We start from the raw sequence: 15064 nt of genomic DNA, 5'->3' as shown, positions 1-15064 counted from the left end.
GTATGTCCTCTGTTTCCACAATTATTTTCCAACACTGTAGATATACATACATGTACATGGATTGCCTTTTGTAGCCGAAGGCGGCCATTCACTCGTGATGATAATTGTGTCGAACATAGAAGCTGCAGCCAGCATAGCAACCACACTTTGCGATGGCAAACAGTGTAACCTGGTGTGAAGGAATATTTCAGAAGCTTCGACCACTTGCAACCAGTAGTTTAAGCAGGAATTTTAAATTTGTTCAAGGGACCAGCGCTAATTCGCAAAATACGCTGTGGGACCTTGACGTCCACCAACAACGCGTCTTCTGGCCAAACCTCCATCTCATGGATGGCACACATTGGTGCCTCACCCGATACCTGAAAAAAACAACCACAGGGGATTCAAATCTCCATAGGGATTCAAATCCAGGCAAGAAAGCTCAAAAATTCAAATCCTGCCAGCCCTACATACTTGTTTTTGCTAGATATATATCCAGACACACACATATAGGACTTTCCTAAAACCTGTTGTTCTGACATGGCTTTTCCACGATTCAATTATGGTTCCCTTCAATTCCCCTGTGGACGAAGACACTCTTTCATGAGAGTTAACATTACATTTAAACGCGACAGTCGGTAAAACATCATCATCGATGCATGTAATTGTTCCCATATGAACCCCTGGCACATGTTGCATTGGAAACCAGGTTCACATCCCGTATACCGCAGGTGGTCGTACCTTGTCTCCTGATGTCCTTGTGATTTACGTACAAGTACAATGCCTACAAATGCCTTTGTCTTGCACGTGATTTGTGTACAAGCTCCTCTCTTAGCCTTAGATCACTGTAGCAAAAGCAATCCTGTTTGACATTTCACTTCTGCCCCATTGCTTCTGACTCGCAACACGGATCTGCTCCTGCATTGACGAAATGAGAGAAGAGCAGAGCAAGCACATAAATCATGCATTCGTACCTTTTCCAGAAGCGGATTCAACATTCGCCCCATCCTGACCCTGACACCAAAAACTGAAAGCTGAAGAAGATTGCTTCGCCATTTTCACCTTTCCAGACAGGTAGAATCTCTCATGCAGTACGTTGGGAACTTGAAGGTAATAGGGATTTAGCACCGCGTTTCATTCCTTAATCAAATAATCTCTTCCATAACAGCAAAAGCTCAATTTTAATATCCCAACAGGCCCCGATTGTGTGTGCAGCATTTTGATGAAATATTTAAGACCTTGAAGCCGACTTGTCGTCTTTCATTCTCTCTCCTCTTACTTTAATGCCCTGCTTTTATTTGCGTGATGTCTCAACGGAACCGAACGATGGAAGGTGAGAGCGATCGCCTGTTGCACATGATCTGCAGAGGTTTGTTTTTGTGATTTTTGGGGTCAACTGAAGTTCTTCGAATTTTGTGCGGATTAACAAAAACGATGATAACACAACTCCATCTTGTCGTGGTCCGATGGCTGACCAGGTGCTACGTGAGAGTTGCCCCCATCCGACTCGACCTGTGAACTTTCCGACCCAGATTTCTGCCAATGGCAAATCCTCCATTGTGAACGGGGGAATGACCAACTTTCATGCTCGTGTCTCCTGCTCTTCCTTTGCTCCAACTGGTTCGTCTGATCACGTGCTTGTGATCAACATCTCCCTGGATCTTTTTAGAGCCGCATCAGCGCCGGCAAGTCTGGCAGTTCACGAAGGCTGACTGGCAGGGACTGCAAGCAGCCATCACATTTCAGGACTGGTCTCCTTTATCTACCACCCCTGATAATGAGTCCTGGGAATTCTTCCACAAAAACTGCTCTGTCTTCTGCATAGATTCATCCCTTCTTGTCTTCAGTTATTATACCCTTCCTCTCGTCCATGGTAGACTGAATCCTGCAGTGTAGGAGTTGTCTTGTATTTTTTGTATACAAGGTCAAGTCTCATGGAAGAGCTAGTACACTGTACACATCACGATGCTTTTGAGAATAAAAGCATCAGCAGAGAGAGGGTGAAACACCAACAGCAGGGTTGAAGGACAAAATAAAGGGAGATTTGGACAAATAATGAATGAGGGTTAGGGGAGGATGAATGGGGTAAACAAAATGGACACAGAAGGAAACTCTCAAGAAGGAAAAACTAGAAATATGGAAGGAGGTTGGCCTGGGGGTCAGGAGGAGGGGTTATTGGGATAGAAAAAAAATCATGGTTTTGGAATGCAAATGATCTGAGATAGTGGTGAAAAGCTGTCTTGAAGACCTGGAATGAGGAATGATATTGAAGAAAGTGTGGAAGTTGGTTCCACAGGTGGGGAAAAAGAGGAATAAATGAGTGGAGGTGAGCAGTGATTCAGAATTTCGGTAGTTTCACCAGAAGGGGGTTGATTGTGGACCGTGCGTGCCACTTACATAAACCTGGGGGAGCGGAACAAAGCACAGAATGAGCAGAGGGTGCCAGATCAGAATGGATGTGGTAGAAGACAAAGCGACTACCGACCTGTCCGCGATGGAAAAGTGATGGGCCCAGAGACTCAGCTTCGTTGTGGGAGATTCTAATAAATTGAAAGCCTTGTTTTTCTATGGCATCAAGCTGAGGATGGTGTGAAGCAGAGGAGCCAGTCCAGAGTAGAGAGCTGTACTCCATCAAGCTGCGGATGAAAACCTTGGCGGTGAATAGGAATTCAGGTGTGCGAAGGAAGGACTTTGTACGATGGAGGGTGTCCTATCGGTGACTGGCTCAGGAGGCCAACTTTGAAATGTGGTTTCCCATGAATAATCACAGCTGATATATCGTGAGACCCAAGAGTTTGAGTGACTTCCTCAAGAGGATTGTTAACAAAGTAAATGGGAGGGTTTGCTAGACCGTCCTTTTGGAGAGAGATAGTGAGAGTGTGAGATTTGTCGGCAATGAAAGACATATTCCAGCTGTTTGACCACCTTGTGATTTTGTCAAGGTCTGAAGAGAGGGAAGAGGCTGCATCCTGCCTGTCTGAATGGTGAGGGATGTCACGACAGAGGGTGGAGTCATCAGCAAATAGATAAAGAGCATTTTCCAGAGAGTCAGTGAGATCATTGATGAAGATTAGGAATAAGACTGGGCTCTAAGCACTGCCTTGGGGAAATTTCAACCCAGAACACTTCCTTGTGGCACCTTGAGAGAGAGACGAGATGAAAGGATTCAGTTGGTGGGCTGACGGGGGATGCGGAAAGAGGAGTCATTAAGTGGAGTGATGCTGATTCCAAATTCCCAAATCAGACAAAGATAATGGGATAGGAGGTAAGAATTTATTATTGAAGGCGCAGAGAACGGTGGTGCTGTAGATTCAGGAGGACGGTTGATGGACCAAGCACGTAGCTGACAGAGTGAGAATTAAACAATATTTGGTGTGAAGAACACGTGGAGTACTCCAGATGGAGAAATTTGGGAAAGTAAAGCATTTTATAATGCTTCGAAAGGAGGAAGGAAGAAACATTTACATTCAATGAAGATTCGGTTTGGAGATATTGAAAAAATGGGGTGGAGGAAGAATGGAGTACAGGAAGTACAGGTAGAAGACGATTCAAGTAGAATGAAATCGCTGTGGAATGGAAAAATATAGTTTGTTTCTTTCTTTCTTTTGATATTCTTGGAGTGAAGGGGGGAAGCAAGATAATGTTAAGTCGGCAGAAGTAAAACATTTTTTGAAGAAAGAAGCTAAACGAGAAATACGGAGACAAAACGGACACAGAATTTTCACAGTTGCTCTCCAAGGAGAGACGAAAGTGGGCTTTGAACAACAGGAAAATGAATTCGACAAATACAGCACAACAAGGTACGAGTTAACATGGAATATTGCATGGGATAGGCTAGCAAGACATGGACGAAGATATAACTTAGCTTTAATGAGGTTGAAGCAGCAACAGCAGATTCGACTAACACTTGGACAAAATCCATGAAACGGAAGTGAGGGTGGGTACAGCCCTGAAAAAAACAAAAACTTGCCTTCTCTTCCTGGAAGGCAAATCTGACTGAAGCCAACTTCAGGTCACTCCACAAAGCCCGCAACAAATGTACTCTCAGGAGAGCAAGAAGACAATAACTGGGCAACCTCAAGATTGAACTTTCAAAGTTGTCCCCCTCCCCCAAAACCTGGTTGTGCCTTGTTAAGTCTTACCTGGAGTATGCTCCCACTTAATACCTACCCTCACTGCAATTGACACCACAGACAACTGTGCTCATCAGTCGGCTGAATGCTCAATCCTGTGTTTGCTTCCAAATCTTGTCCCCAACCCCTTGTTGTCTATACCCACCCTACCCAGTCACACGCAACTGCTCCTCAAGTCTGTGTCGTTTTCTCCTGAGATGGTGGAAAGGTTTCTAGCAACCCTTGACTCTTGATAACGCAACTGGATCAGACGGCATCAGTGCACGTGTCCTAAAAAAACTGCTCTACTGCTCTTGCACTCCTCTTTCTGCTATGTTCACCCTATCATTTGCACTGGGTCATCTTCCATCTGCCTGGAAATCAGCCAACATCACCACATTATATAAAACGATGCAAAAACCAATCCTTTTAACTGTAGACCTATCAGTCAACTTCCAATCATCAGCAAGTTCATGGAATCCATCATTACAGTTGACATCAAATCCTTCCTTTTCTCCAACCTCAACTGAATCTGTCAGTTTTGGATTCAGACCTGGTCACTGTACTCTGGATATGCTGCTTCTGCTCTCCAAACAATGGATCCAAAATCCAAATCCATTGGGACCATACTCTCTGCAGAGCATTGGTGCTGCCGAAGCAGTCTCCTGGACTATTGGGTACAATCCGAGATGTGTCGCCACTCCGACACAGGATACTCGAATGGCTCAATAATCGCAGCAAGCTGGTACCCATTTTGCTGACCTCAGAGGGATGACAGGCAAACAATGGATGGAGGCTCTCAATATCAGACATGACTTACAGGTGGTGAACAAAAAATGGAAACACCTGGGTAAATACGGGACACCAAGTTACAGCTTCCACACAGGTGTGGCCTGCCATGTGTGAAGCAAATAACATCCCAGCATGCTTTGGGTCATGTAAAAAAATGCTGCACAGGCCTGGTTGCCTATAATTATGGTTAGCATGGCTACAAGAGGAGACCCCCCCCACCCACCAATGCCCACATCCACAGAGCATGTGTAGTCGCCCAATGGTTTGATGAGCATGGCACTGATGTTATCCATATGTCGTGACCTTCTCAGTCACCAGATCTGAACCCAATTGAGAATTTATAGGATATTATGGAATGACACCTGAGACAGTGTTTTCTACCTCATCAAAACAGGAGTGAGTTGATTGACTTTTTTTTTTCTTTCTTCTTTTTCTTTTTTTCGTTTTATACACTGTCGAGGCTCGTATGAGAGCTAAGAATGGAAGAATGGTGGAAGAATGGTGCTACATCCCTCCTGCAGAATTCCAGATGCTGGCAGACTTTATGCCACAGCACATACAGCACATATGGTGGCCCAATGCCCAATTGAGTGATTTTTACATTGGTATTTCCATTTTTTGTCCACTACCTGTATACTAAGCATTCACTACAATCTGGCACCCCACCTTGCTCTCCAAACTTTGACATCCTACCTTCAAACGTGGCTCATGGACTTCCTCTTCTCTCGTAGCCAATGCGTGACTCTCAACGGAATATTCTTATCTACTCTCCCTGTCAAAGATGGAGTTCGAGGCCCAGTCCTATTCCTAATCTTCATCAGCAATCTCTCCGACTCTGGAAATCCTCTTTATCTCTTTGATGATCACTCCACTCTCTGCCATATCATCATCCCTCATCCTTCATTATAGGCAGCCGGCAAACTCTTCGGTCTCTTCAGACCTTGATAGAATCATGATCTGGTTAAACACTTGGAATATCTTTCAAGCCTGACGAATCTCACCCTCTCACTGTTTCTCTGAAAAGACCGACACATTCAGGAGTTACTCAAAGCCTCCACTAGTTTTTCTACCATTATAACAATGTTGACTTATTAATACACCTTAGTTTGGATGAGAGAGAAACCGAGCTTGTGATTTAGCAATCTTTAACTCGCATTCTTCAGAATCTTTAAAAACTTGTGATCACAACAATTCAAGGTAAACTACGCATGAGCAGCTAATAGGAAGTGTTGGAGAAGCTTGTCCATCACATTCACTATTCAAATCCAATTGATGACTCATTGTCAAGGTGTTCCCCATCATTTACGTCAGGTGTTCGTCTCTACCCATCCATAAAGCTGAAAGCCCACTTTTCATGCCGCAGAATGTTTCACTCAATGTTTTTCCTTTTTGATGCAGAAACATAATTCTATGGCGATCTTCTACTGAAATTTTAGCCATTTTGCTAACAGTTAATCCTGAAAGACCTGCAGGAAAGCTTTACTTGGTTGCTTTATGCAGCTTTCATTGGCTAGAAGAACATGGGGGTTCATTACAAAGATCCGAGCCACCTGGGGATAATTGTTTAGGTGAAAGCTGATTGGTTGTTCCCTCCAATTACCGGTGGGAGACGTGATTGGGTCTTGTTATTTATATGTTGACTGCTATTGACATTACATGTGCTACATGCTTGGGAGCCTCGGTGGTGCTCGTTTCAGTCTAAGTTGCCAATGATGACTCGCTAACAAGTGATGAAACCGGTCTGGGGGCTGATGGGGGCATATAGCATTGGAATTCTCATGTATATGCTACTTGTGAATGTCTGCAGCTGTAGAAGAACCTGGGTAGGATGTGAAACAACACAGGTGGTGAGAAGAGCAGGGGTTTATATATATATATATATATATATATATATATATATATATATATATATATATATATATATATATATATATATATATATATATCGTAAATGAAAGAGTGCATTTAGAAACAGAGTTATGAGAAAAGGAAGAGAAAATGAGTGATTAGGGGATGAAAGGAATCTGGGAACAGATGGGTGAGGATGGTGGATGGGTGAATGGGAGAGGGTAGGGGGTGTCGGAAGAAAGAGAGAGGAGGGAAAACGAGTGTATTGGACATCAAATGGGAAAGATCAAAATTTCGTCGCAGATGACCCCTTGCGTGAACAGGGCCTTGCCAGGTCCAGATGGCCTAAATTCCCTAAAAAGCAGTAAAGAGCCCCCATAGCCTTGTGTTGAACCTTGTTTTTTTTTTGTATTTTTTACTGCGACCATCATTGCAAAATAAGTACAGAACATCGATCTGTGAGGTATCGTATGAATGATTTGTTAATGCTGTGTTTTTTAATGGCCTGAACAAGTTTGTGGAAATGCAGAGAGTGGGTCCAACTCCACACACTTACGTTGCGGTACATAGCACGTGAGAAAGCGCTTGAGATGCAACAATATTCTGATGACCTGGTCTAGCATTTTCTATTTTGGATTCTCAATCATTGCTTAGTTTCTTTTTCTGCATGAGGGTGATAATGGTGGCACTCGTAACTGAGGTCCCACCTATCCTCGTCTTCTCATGCCAGTCCAACCAAGTTGCGGTGTATTTGTGTCCTATCCTCTAAGTGCTGAGTGCACGTACCATTTGTTCAAGTTTTTGGTAGGCACGGCCACACTTAAAATCGACCGCAGACTCAAAGCGGACGTTCTGATCGCAATCTGGTCAAAATCACCACAAAAAACTTCAGTCTTGGTACATCGCAAGTATCCATGCTGCACTCCCGACAGTGTGGCGATCCGCTTTATACCCCATGGACGTCCACTGAATAGTTAACAAAATATGAATAAAAGGCAATTAAGATATCATGAATCCCCAATTGAGGGAATGGCTACGGTTTACAAAATTAGCAAGTGGTCGAGAAATCCCTTAAAGGCTTCAGGGACTGGAAGCAGAATCTCATTTTCTTATTAGTTTATTTCTATTAGCGAGTTAGGAAACAAGACAACCGGCTCGATGAATCCTGCAAAGGCCCACACATTGATCGAGCACCCTGTTTGCAACAGTAAAGCAATGAGATGATCATTTGCCGTCGGGTCACGATTCTTTTCAGGAGTTCAGTACACATGGCAACACGAGGAACTACCTCCGCTAGGCTGAACAGTTTACGCTTTGTATCCCACTGATAGGCCGGATCCGGATCCATACCTGAACCAAAATCGAATCGGCTTGTTTTTGTCACCTTCCCAACTCATCTACCAATATTTGTTATAACTCGTCCACAACTTTTTGAGATATCATGCTGCATATAGTGTTTGGCCTATCACTCAATTGTGAACAATCGCTTAAAAAATTTTAATTCTTGTATTCGGATCCGGATTTGGATTTTCACCAAAATCGAATCAATTTGTCCTCACAAACCCAACCTGCCCAGTGCCCACCAAGTTTCATCCAAATCCGTCCACAACTTTTTGAGTTATCCTGCTCACTGACAAACATACAAACAAGGAAAAGACGTTGTGCAGAGCACGATACTTGCAAAATCCACCCCCCCCTCTCCAAAGGTTGCCATGGATGCATCAAATTGTCCATTTCATCAAGACTAAAATTGGCAATCTTAATCAAAGCTCATGTCAATATGATGAAAATTGATTCTTTTTCAGATTGAAATTGATGATTTTAGAAGTTTGACCTTGAGTTGACCTTTGACCTTTTGACATCAAAAATAGTTAGTTTCCAAATTCAGTGATGCCCTATGCTATTGCTTAATTTTCAGGTTCATCGGATGTAAATTGACGATTTTTCAGTTGAAAATTGATGATTTTTAGATGTTTGCCCTTGAGTTGACCTTGACCGTTTATCTCAAAAATAGTTTGTTTCCCAATTCAGTGATTGACTATGCAATTGTTTTTAATTTTTCAAGTTAATAGGATGTAAATTGCCGATTTTTCATTTGAAAATTGATGATTTTTAGATGTTTGCCCTTGAGTTGACCTTTGACATTTTGACCTCAATAATAGTTGTTTTCCCAATTCAGTAATGCAATATGCAATTGCTGTTTAATTTTCAAGTCAATTGGATGAGAAATGATGATTTTAAAATGTGAACCTCAAGATGACCTTTGACCTCAAAATCAATGGACTTCTCAGTCGAGAATACCTCTACAACTTGGAAAAGTTTCATGACGATATGTTTAGAATTGTGACCTGTAGGCGATTGACAGACAGACAGACAAGCGGACAGAATCACAAGAAGAACGTGTCGTGCAGAACTCGACACTTGCAAAATCTTAAAACAAATTTGACCTCAAAACTAATTGGTGGTTGTATTCAATGACCAAATATGCAAATCCTCTTCAAATTTCAAGTGAATCAGATGAAAATTGACAATTTTAGAAATTCGGCCTATGTTGACCTTTTAGCCTATATGGACCTCCAATATGGCCTATTTATATGTTGACATGGTCGTTGAATTCAGTGACCTGAAATATAAATCCTCTTCAAATTTCAAGTCAATCGGATGAAAAATGAGGATTTTGGAAACACCACTTTAGTTGTTGATCTTGGGCCTATATTGACCTTTTGGTCGATGTTGACCTCAAAAATAATTGTCTGATTGAATTCATTGACATGAAATGTATATCCTCTTCAAATTTCAAGTTAATTGGATGAAAATTGAGGATTTTAGAAATCTCTCCTAAGTTGTTGACCTTTGGCCTATGTTGACCTTTTGACCTCAAAAACAATGTGCTTCTTCCTTACGACAAACTCTACCATGTGGTGAAGTTTCGTGAAGATCGATTTAAAATTGTGACCTGCAGGCGATAAACAGACAGACAGACAGACAGACAGACAAACAGAGAAACAGATGAACAAACAAACGGACAGACAGACAGACTAACAGATATAAAGATAGACAGACAGACAAACAGACGGACAAACATATGGACAAACAGATATACAGATAGACAGACAGATAGACAGACAGACAAACAGATGGACAAACAAACGGACAGACAGACAGACAAACAGATACACAGATAGACAGACAGACAAACAGACAAACTGACAGACAGGCAGAATCACAAGATCGACTGACCACATTCTTCGATTTTGCAAGTAACAAACAAACAGAGGTGAAAACATAACCTCCTTCACCTTCCGTGGTGGAGGTAAAAGGAACATTCTCCGAACATTTAAAGAACTTCCAAAGGATCATAAAGGATATTAAACCCCATGATGATTTGGGAGTTCTTTGGGAAGCTTATACGTTGTGTCAAATGATATATCAGTGATTACTATCAAGTTGTAGCAACGTACAAAGTGTACATTAGAAGCGTATTTTATGACCAAATATGCCCAAATAATTATTCAACTTATTTGTCAGGGAATTATGAACCTCATCAATAACGTGAAAACTCATGACGTCATATTCGCAATCATCGTCATCGTCAATGTACCATACTCTTCGCAGAGCGAAAGGGTTAGGGTTATGCTAGTTGATTTGCCATTTGGGTTTTGAATTTGTTTCGGGTTTGGATCAGTCGTGGCAGGAATTTGTAATCTGTCTGGGGCGCAGGTGCTCACTCGCCCACTGTTCGCGAAGGGCACTGTGAGGTCATTAACGTCCACCAACTGATGCCATCCGACGGACGGTGCACGCGTTGACCCCTCGCCCTGCAAGCGAAACACCAAGATGACAGTTTAGATCTGTGCTGAGGTTCAAACCCAGGGTAGACAGCTCAGTGGTCAGTGTGCGTACCTCAACGCTGTACTTCCAGCTCCATATTCGCAATGCGTGCTTGGAAAAACCCCAACCATTTCAAAATTGTCTGAAAACGAAACTTCAAAGATCCGACATCATTATCATAGATTTTTGTCAGCCTTCGTGGAGCCCTTGCAGGAGAGGTGAAAAAGGGAAGCAGGTGAGGGGTGGTTAGGGAATATCTGGAAGGATTGCTTTTCAGGAGATGGAAATGCAGGTGAAGCAGCCACGGTACATGACCACCACTTCTATAAATCACTCGTAACCCACACAGTCACTATCACACTGAACTGCACCTATCACCTGCGAAGGTACAGCTTCTAGTAGCAAGGCACACTTCCCCGCAATGTATATATTCTTTGTGGCCAATCTCTCCGAGGATATTAAAGAAGGAAAGGAAACGTTTAAGACAAAGCGTTGAATCATGGTTGCTGTCACTGGTGTCACCGCAGTCATATAAACTTTATTCGTGTTTTGTCGCTTTCACTTAGAGTTTTACCATCTCGCTGAAACTGTCTCAAACAAATAATGAAATTGTCTGTGCATTCATTGGAGCAGACTTCTTTTTTTTTTTTTTCATAGTTTTGGGGGTTTAGGGTTGAGCGGGTAAGGGTAAGACCCCAAATATCTCTATCGGTAAATATGTATGGTGAACTGGCAGGATGGCCTTGAGGTATGTACACTCGCTTCTGAGCCGTCTAGCTTGGGTTTGAATCTCGGTCCAGCTATAAACTGTCATCCTGCTGTTTCACAAGCAGGGTGATTCATCAATGTGTGTGCTGTCCCTTGGACGGATGTTTAACTGCGTGTCCTGTCTGGTGGTATTCGTCAGTGGATCTTAAAGATCCCACGGTGTCCTTTGTGAAGAGTAGGCGAGTATACGCTGGCACCATGAAAAAATTGCAAATTTTGAAAAAATTGCAAAAATTGCAAAAATTGAAAAAATTCTCTCTTTCTCTCTTTCTCTCTTTCTCTCTTTCTCTCTTTCTCTCTTTCTCTCTTTCTCTCTTTCTCTCTTTCTTTCTCTCTCTCTCTCTCTCTCTGTCTCTCTCTCTCTCTCTCTCTCTCTCTCTCTCTCTAACTCTCTCTCTCTCTCTCTCTCTCTCTCTCTCTCTCTCTCTCTCTCTTTCTCTCTTTCTCTCTTTCTCTCTTTCTCTCTTTCTCTCTTTCTCTCTTTCTCTCTTTCTCTCTTTCTCTCTTTTTCTTTTTCTCTCTTTTTCTTTTTCTTTCTCTCTCTTTCTCTTTTTCTCTTTTTCTTTTTCTCTCTTTCTCTTTTTCTCTTTTTCTTTCTCTCTCTCTCTTTCTCTCTTTCTCTCTTTCTCTCTTTCTCTCTTTCTCTCTTTCTCTCTCTCTCTCTCTCTCTCTCTCTCTCTCTCTCTCTCTCTCTCTCTCTCTCTCTCTCTCTCTCTCTCTCTCTCTCTCTCTCTCTCTTTCTCTCTTTCTCTCTTTCTCTTTCTTTCTCTCTTTCTCTCTTTCTCTCTTTCTCTCTTTCTCTCTTTCTCTCTTTTTCTTTTTCTCTCTTTTTCTTTTTCTTTTCTCTCTTTTTCTTTCTCTCTCTTTCTCTTTTTCTCTTTTTCTTTTTCTCTCTTTCTCTTTTTCTCTTTTTCTTTTTCTTTCTCTCTCTCTCTCTCTTTCTCTTTTTCTTTCTCTCTTTCTCTCTTTCTCTCTTTCTCTCTCACTCTCTCTCATGCACAGATTCATCCCATCTCATCTTCAGTTATCCTACCCCCAACCTCCCGCTCTTGGTCCTCTGAATCCTGTAGTGAGGCAGTTACTTTAATGCAACTTGCATTTTCCTCCTGGAAGGCAAATCCAATTGAAGGCAACCTCAGGACATTCCACAAAGCTTACAAGAAGTGTGTGTCTACTCTCAGGAAAGCCAGAAAACAACATCTGTCCACTCTCTTGAATGATCTTTCAAACTTGTTTCCCTCCTCTAATACATGGTGGCACCTTCTCAAATCTGTCTCTGGAGTATGCTTCCCTTCCACCAATTCAAATGGTATGATAAACCGTAGCCATTTTGTAAACTTCCACCACGTGGAGGATGCTCGGTTGGTGTCTGGCTTTGGAGGCCAATTTTCAAATGTGGTTTGCCCAAGAGAGATCATGGCTGAAAGTGAGACCCAAAAGTTTTAGTGACTATACCTCTTCGAGAGGGTTGGTGAGAAAGTAGATAGCAGGATTTGCAGTACGGTCCTGAGAGAGAGAGAGAGAGAGAGAGAGAGAGAGAGAGAGAGAGAGAGAGAGAGAGAGAGAGAGAGAGAGAGAGACAGAGACAGAGACAGAGACAGAGACAGAGACAGAGACAGAGACAGAGACAGAGACAGAGACAGAGACAGAGACAGAGACAGAGACTTCTCAGGATTAAAAATATATTCCAAGTGTTTGACCAGTTTGTGATTTTTGTCAAGGTCTGAAGAGAGGGAGGAAGTTGCTGCCTGTCTGTCAGAAGGATCTGGGATGTCACGGCAGAGAGTGGAGTCACCAGCAAAGAGATAAAGAATATGAAAGGGTTCAGCTGAGAGCCGCAGGTTGGTTACGAGAGCAGAGGGCATCAGTGATCCAAGAGTGGAGTTGACCTTGGAATCCATAGGCAGTAATTTGGAGAGCAGGGCAGGATGCCAGACTGTATCAAGAGCTCAAGATGTGTCCAGAGAGATGTCCCTGATCTCATGTCTGATATTGAGGGCCTTCATCCATTGTTTGGAGAGTAGAAGTAAAATGTCCAAGGTAGAGTGACCAGGTCTGAATCAGAATTGATGATCTGAGGTGTGGCTGTCAGAGAAAAGGAATGATTTTATGTCAACTGTAATGATGGATTCCATGACCTTGCTGATGATTGGAAGTCAGCTAATTGGTCTGAAGTTAAGGGGATCCGTTTTTGTACCTTTTTTATGTAATGCTGTGATGTTGGCTGATTTCCAAGCAGATTGAAGATGACCTATGGTTAATGACAGGGTGAAAAGGGCAGAGAGAGGAAGTGCAAGAGTAGCAGAGATCATTTTTAGGACACGTGAGCTGAATCCATCCGGCCGGTTGGAGAGTCAGAGTCGAGGGTTGCCAGAAATTTCCCCCTTTTCAGGTGCAAAAGATAGAATTCAGGAGCAGTTAGGTACGACTTGGAAGGGTGGGTACAGAGAGAGATAGAGAGATTAGGCACACAAGATTTTGAAGTAAACACAGAATTGAGGCATTTGGCCTTCTCACGAACGGAGTTGGCTGTAGTGCCATTTGAAGTGAGGGAAGTGGTGGAAGGGGAGCATACTCCAGAGACACACTTGACAAGACACCACCATGTTTTAGAGGAGGGAAGACAAGTTTGAAAGATCATTCTTAAGATTGGACAGATGTTCTTTTCTGGCTCTCCTGAGAGTAGACACACACTTGTTGCAAGCTTTGTGGAATGATCTGAGGTTGCCTTTAGTTGGATTTTTCCATCCAGAAGGAGAATGCAAGTTGTTTTAAAATAACTGGCTCACCACAGGATTCAGAGTACCAAGAGTGGGAGGTTGGGTAAGATAACTGAAGACCAGATGGGATGAATCTGTGCATAAGGGAGAGAGAGATGGAGAGGGAGAGAGAGATGGAGAGAGAGAGAGAGAGAGAGAGAGAGAGAGAGAGAGAGAGAGAGAGAGAGAGAGAGAGAGAGAGAGAGAGAGAGAGAGAGAGAGAGAGAGAGAGAGAGAGAGAGAGAGAGAGAGAGAGAGAGAGAGAGAGAGAGAGAGAGAGAGAGAGAGAGAGAGAGAGAGAGAGAGAGAGAGAGAGAGAGAGAGAGAGAGAGAGAGAGAGAGACAGAGAGAGAGAGAGAGAGAGAGAGAGAGAGAGAGAGAGAGAGAGAGAGAGAGAGAGAGAGAGAGAGAGAGAGAGAGACAGAGAGAGAGAGAGAGACAGAGACAGACAGACAGAGAGAGACAGAGAGAGAGAGAGAGAGAGAGAGAGAGAGAGAGAGAGAGAGAGAGAGAGAGAGAGAGAGAGAGAGAGAGAGAGAGAGAGAGAGCAGGTTTCTGTGGAAGAATCCCCAGGCTGAATTAGTATAAGTGGCACTGGATATCAGAGACCAGTCCTGAAGTGTAAAAAACGAAAACAACGTGAATATGCAGGGTCCATGAATGTCGAATCCTCGAATGTCGGGGTTCCACGGTACGTCATTGCTGGCGGAATTCTCCCTTCTGGAGGGACGGATCCTTTGCTCGTATCCTTGTAATTCGCATTGAAGTACAATGATGTCTATATGTCTGTCCTGCATAAGATTTATCCACAAGCTTTTTTATGAACCTGAGATCAATGTGATTTTTCTTGTGTCCCTTTCAACATGGGGAATTTTCTGACCATTCCTGTTAGCGGTGGTGATATTGTTGGCGTTGGGATCCCCGAACGCATTCATCTAAGTCGGTTCTCAGATATTGCTTTTGCTGAAGTGAGAT

The 15064-nt window shown here is 42.9% G+C and overlaps 1 protein-coding gene and 1 long non-coding RNA gene across 2 annotated transcripts in view; one reads left to right on the top strand and one right to left on the bottom strand.

Annotated features, from left to right (window-relative positions):
• The window catches only part of LOC147009507 (follistatin-related protein 4-like), a 172673-nt gene that overhangs the window by 53525 nt on the left and 104084 nt on the right, over nt 1-15064 (top strand). The window lies entirely within an intron of this gene.
• Nucleotides 1-15064, bottom strand: part of LOC147009508 (uncharacterized) — a 38098-nt gene that overhangs the window by 1789 nt on the left and 21245 nt on the right. The window lies entirely within an intron of this gene.

The sequence above is a fragment of the Eptatretus burgeri genome, chromosome 17, assembly GCF_056783735.1.
Source record: "Eptatretus burgeri isolate ZD-2024b chromosome 17, Ebu_testis_v1, whole genome shotgun sequence".
Lineage (NCBI taxonomy): Eukaryota > Metazoa > Chordata > Myxini > Myxiniformes > Myxinidae > Eptatretus > Eptatretus burgeri.
This window is presented reverse-complemented; position numbering and strand designations above follow the sequence as displayed.